Below are 6332 nucleotides of genomic sequence, written 5' to 3'. Positions count from 1 at the left end.
TTTCTCAAAATCGAAGCCGAACAAAAAGTAACATCCTTAATGTCTACTGTATACGAATGCATATATGTGTGGAGGGATAGTCGTACTATATATGTAGTATGTATGTGATCGATAATGAATAGTACTATGTAACAGTACTTTTCGATAGTAGTATGTATGTGATCCTTCACTAACAGATCTTTTCTTTGGCCATTTTAAGAGATCTCTTATGAACCCACTTTTCGATTATATGTATGGACATCTCCACTATTCAATTTTAGGTCTTCATGAGTATATTACTTATACAAGTTTTCAGCACAAGTGACGATTGTTAAGATAGTCATAATCATGATTTACTGTTAGGGTTTATGGTGGAATCTCCTAGTTAGCATGGTCTCTTATCTATATAGGGCGGAATTTATAGTTAGCACCCCGGTTAGCGCGGAATCTATCAATTAGCATTATCGTGATTTACCATAGATGATCTCTTATCTACTTCCGCAACTAATAATATTGGGTTAGGGCGGAACCTCCCAATTAGCATGATCGATCGATCAAGTCTTATATAAATCCAATACACAAATATGTATCATGAATATATAACTATGAGACTCATATATAATATATATATATATATATATATATATATATATACAGTCCGTCTCAGGTGCGGACGTCCGTACCGAGCGGACGGTACGGATTTCCTGTTTTCGACCACTTTCCGGCCACATTTTTACATCTTAACCGTTCAGTTTTTAGGTACTAGTGTATAGATCACCTCTGCAAAATTTCAGCCAATTTGGTGATCGTTAAGGCATCCAAAACTGCAATTTACCATTATAAATACGAACGGTTCCGGTTCGACAGATTCGGTCCGTTCGTGTAAAATGCAGTTTTGGATGCCTTAACGATCACCAAATTGGCTGAAATTTTGTAGATGTGATCTATACACTAGGACCTAAAAACTGAATGGTTAAGATGTAAAAATGTGGCCGGAAAGTGGTCGAAAACAGGAAATCCGTACCGAAAATTCGGTACGGACGTCCGCACCTGAGAATAATTCTATATATATATATATAATATGTACTTGTATATGATATGTATATGTATATGTATATATATTATGAGATTTATTCGATCTTACCTTGTAACCAATATATAATAAAATCGTTTTGTCTTTAACATATAATGCATCAAATCTAATAAACTAATAATATAATCATCAAGTAACCTGTGAAAAAATGGTAAAATTAATTTTGAAAAGTTAGAGATCTTATGCTCAATTCTCCTCTCTGACATAATATGTTTATAAAAATTAAATAATACAATTTAGAGAAATATTTCCAAGAGTCACTAGCCGTCGGAAATAATTTGTTCATTAGCGAGGGTACTTTGTTGCCCTCGAAATTAAGAAATCATTTCCGACAAAGCCAACTGCCTCTCGGAAATAGGTTTACCATTACCGACGATACAAAATGTCGTCGAAAATAATACTAGCGCCAAAAGGTCCCGCCATTTTTTTTGTTTTTCCGACAAAATTGGAACTCTTTTCCTACAGCATATTATCCGTCGGAAATAAAATATATTTTGATAGAACATTTCCGACGACCATTTTTTGTGGTCGGAAAAAGAGTTCTTTTGCGAGGGCAATTCTGTGCTGTCGGAAATTTTCGTCGGAAATGAGGACTTTTGTTGTAGTGAGAATTTGAGAAACTGGTGGATGTGAAAGTGCCCATGCATACAATACAAAATCTGGAAAGGAAGAACAAGAATCCCAAAGAAATCCCCATATGGTTGCAACTTTTTTAATCAAAAGCAACCTAATTACAATACATATATAACTATAGCTAAATTAATCAACTATAAAATCAGCAGCAAAGCGCAGCTGGCACCAGGGGCGGAGGGAGACAGGGGATCCAGGTCCCGTGCCCCACTTAGTTTTTGTAAAAAAAAAAAAATTATTATTTATATAGTATGTTAATATTATATTAAAATATGAATTTTTTTTTATATATTTTTAAATTAATTTTTCAACTTTAACTAATGTTGATGGACGTTCACGTGCTCTTTTTTTTTGTGGGATTATTTGAGGAGATGGACCAGCCTCCTAACCTTGATAATTTATCACTATTAATATTTTATATAATATTTTCTTTCCCAAATTTTTTTAACATCAATAATACAATTGGTTATAGTTAATGATTCCTATTTCGTTATTACTTACAGATTTTCAAGTCCAATACAGAAATGATTAAAAAAATATCTTATTATATCAATAACATGTGTGTATCAATAACATGTGTGTACGTGTATCAAGTAATGATTCTCAACTAATTATTTTTGTGAAGAGTATTTTCTACTATGAACATTGTGAAGACTCGTTTACGCAGTCGAATGGGTGACAAGTTTATGAATGATTGTTTGATTTCATATATTGAGAAAAATATTTTTACTAGTATAGATTATGAGACTATCATGCAACGATTTCAAAATATAAAATCTCATCGAGAATAATTACCATTATAATAGATAGAAATTATATTTAAAAATTTTGTATATTTTTATATTAATATTTTTTTTGTGCCTTAGTAAACTTAAATTCCTGACTCCGCCACTAGCTGGCACATTACCTAGTTATTACTATACATCTTCCCCTTTATAGATGTCACGCCCCGAATTTTGAATAAGTAAATTCAAATCCGAAACGCGATAACTTAACCAAATGCCCAAAATACTTAGAAACTTTTTCAAATAAAACTGAGCAACAACAAACGTCAGTAAAAACTCGATCACTTAAGTCGAATATCACATCAACCAGTATATACAAAACTCGAGAGAACTGATATACAAATGTACTAGGAGCATACCAAAAACAGCAGTACACTAACAAAAATAGGTTCTGAACCTACATTGCTGCAACCACGCCCCTGTACTCAGCCCTGGTGGTCCTCACCTGCAGGAATAACCGCTACACCATGGAATAGTGCACCGGGATTGTAAACAACAAACCCGGTAAGCTTTTTAAGCCCGTATGAGTAAACTCAATTAAAATGACTCACGTCACTCATGCTTATAATTTCTCAACTCGTGAGATAAATTAAAGCAACAATATTTAATTCCACAAAATACATGCTTTCACCATCTTAGCCTAACAAAAACAATATGCAATTATCACAACAAAAACGGCAAGTTCAAATTTAAACAATAACATGCTCAATAATTTCAACCCAACTAAAAACCCACATGCTCTGTCTCTCAATTCATTCTCCAATCACTACAGATCACAACCCACAACTGTACCCACAATAAGAATTAAGCAAAATCAGTAATCCCTGCATAGAAACTTAGTTCAGGAGACCACATGAAAACAAACAAAAGAATTCATAGTAATCCCTGCATAGAAACTTAGTTCAGGAGATCACATTAAAAGCAAACAATAGAAATCATATAAATCCCTGCATAGAGTTTAGTTCAGAAATTTACATTAAAACAAACAATTCAAAAAGCGGTAATCCCTGCATATAACTTAGTTTAGGAGATTACAATTAAATCAAACAATAGAATGAGAAGGAAAATCAATAAGGAAGTCAAACAACTCACACTAAAATCAATAATCACCCATCAACTCCAAACTAAAGTCGATGATCATCCATCAACTCCCAATAAATCATATTATCTCAACTCACACTCTAATATAAAATCAAGTCCCTCCTCAGACAGCAAAAGAAAGCATACACTCGAAACTCTCTTTTAAAAACATGTACCCTTGAGTGCCATAACACCAAGTTATCCCCCAAGAAGTACAACTGCAGACAGACTAGAGCTCTAACTGAATCGTAACCTGTCACCTCGGCCGAGGTTCAGCCTTACGATATCTTTACACCCAGGTTTACCACTGTAACCTTCAGACTTCAGACCTTTCGGCCCTCAGAATAAAACATTTAAAGAAATCTCACACGACTCACAAATGTCACACCACAACTCCAAATCACTCTTTTATCAATATAAATCATCAAAAGTCTACATATCACATGCCACACCTTCCAGATATACATATATTCCAGGTAAATATATATATACGTAGTCACCCACTCAGGGATGCCACTAATACCAACTATAGTTTTACAAATTAACTACTCGAAAATCATTTTATATCAAAACCATGTTTTAACTTACCCATGAACCGTTGTCGATCAAGTTCATATATTTTAAAACAAATAATTTATTTGATAAATATGATTTTGCATACTAACAATTAAATCTACTAAATTAAACATAACTAATTTATCGACCGAAACACCGTGAGATTTACTCACCTCAAAATTCCTGCTGCGTCTTCTATACAGCTCAAAATCACAATCGCAACCGTCCGCCCAAACAAAACCGTCAATCACCTAATCAAATACGATCCTAACTTAGCAATTGATTCATAACACACTTAAACGACGATCCAACGGTCCGATTCTCACGGATCGCCCTTGGGATCATCCTATCAAAATTATACAAAGATCCAACGGTGGGATCCTCGCGGATTGCAAACCGAAGATAACGCATAAAACCGAAACCCTAGCATGCATCAACCTTCTCCAAATTGACCTTATAATATAGCAAAACGACCGTATCGATGTGTAGATGGATAAACTGAAACAAAACACATTTTGGATGACCGATGCGCCGCCACAATCGACGGGTCAGCAGGTGGTCAAAGGCGGCGGTCAACGCTGAGTCAACCACCTCCGATGAAAAAGTCGTCAACTACAAACTTGTTCAAAAAGAAGAGATGGGCAACTTTCATACCTGGAGCTAAGTGAGATTCGGTCTAGATCGTCCTAGATCAGGCTTGGAAGTTGGATTAATCTCGAGCGTCTGATCACGTTTCCAGATTCAACCACAGCCGCTGATTTGTTCAAACCTTGATCTTTTGCTCTACACACCAAATCGTGATGCAAGGCCTATATGGGGATGATCTGGAGGAGGAGGACAACCCAAAACCGAGAAGGATCGGTCCGTGCAACGCCGGCGTCGAGGAGGTCCGACCGGGTCGCACGACTGGGGCCTCTTCGATCCAGGCCTGGGGGCTGCGGCGGGGTGAGGGGACCATGGGGGTCGACTGGGCTCGGCGAGGCGACTTTGGGGAGGGTCGGGTCGTCACCGGAGGACGCGGGGAAGTGGCCGTTCCGGCCGGGTCGGGTCATTCAGGTCACACGGATAGGGAGGAGAGAGAACGGAGAGTTTGGGGAGGAAAATGAGAAAAAGTAAACTTCCTTCATGAAAGTTGTAGAGCTCGTCGATACGATCGCGTGCATATGTGGAACGCAATATTCGGAGTTCGTATGAATAAGTTATGAATATTTAAAAATTGGGAATTTTCTATAAATAGGAAAAATTTCAGAATTTTTCATTAAGGACGAGAGTTTTCAATTTTGTGGAATAGTCCCTCCGATCTCTCTCTCTCGACCTTCAGACCCGGCTGGTCAAGCTCGACCCGACCCGGCCTGCTCTTCCACCTCCGTTCCCGGACCCGGGCTCCCCTGGGATTGCCGGCCCACGACGAGCCTCCCTATGGTGTCGCTTTGCTCCGCCGCTGCCCCGAAAGCTGGATCGAAGGAGCCACAGTTCCGATCGGTGACCCGACCGGAAAACCAATTTTCCGGCATTCCCTCGGCCGATCCTTCCCATTTTCGTGATCTCCTCCTCCCCCTGATCATCCTCATATCCTCTTTGCTCGACGATTTTGAGTGTGGAGTGAAAGATCACGAGTTGAAGATTTCGACGTCCCTGATTCAATCTGGAATCTGATCAGACGCACCAGATTAATCCAAACTTCAAAGCTTGATCTAGGACGATCTAGGCCAAACCAGACTTAGCTCCAGCTATGGAAGTCGATGACCCTCTCATTTTGAACAGGTTTGTAGTTGGTCGCTTTGCCATCGGAGGTGGTTGACCCGGAGTTGACCGCCGCGTTGACCGCCCACTGACCACCGCTTGTGGCGGCGCGTCAGACCATATTTCGAGTTTTCATTATCTAGGCGATGATCTATGCATCCATACGAGCGTTTTGATATATAACATGGTCATGTTAGAAAAAGTTGATAAATAGTGGATTTACGTTTTTACGTTACTATTTACGGTTTTTACGTTTTATCCACGGTTTACGATCTGCGAAGATCAAACCATCGGTTTTGCTTCAAATTTTATTATGTTGATCGTATGACTGTCCCGATGACTTTGTGAGGTCACAGGCGAAGATCCGACCGTTGGATCTTCGTATAATTGTAAAACAGTAATTCGGAAGGCGATTCGTGAGAATCTGACCGTCGGATTTTCATATAAAATTATGGAGATATTAGTAA

This window comes from Rosa rugosa, chromosome 6 (genome assembly GCF_958449725.1).
Source record: "Rosa rugosa chromosome 6, drRosRugo1.1, whole genome shotgun sequence".
Lineage (NCBI taxonomy): Eukaryota > Viridiplantae > Streptophyta > Magnoliopsida > Rosales > Rosaceae > Rosa > Rosa rugosa.
Note: the sequence above shows the minus strand (reverse complement) of the source record.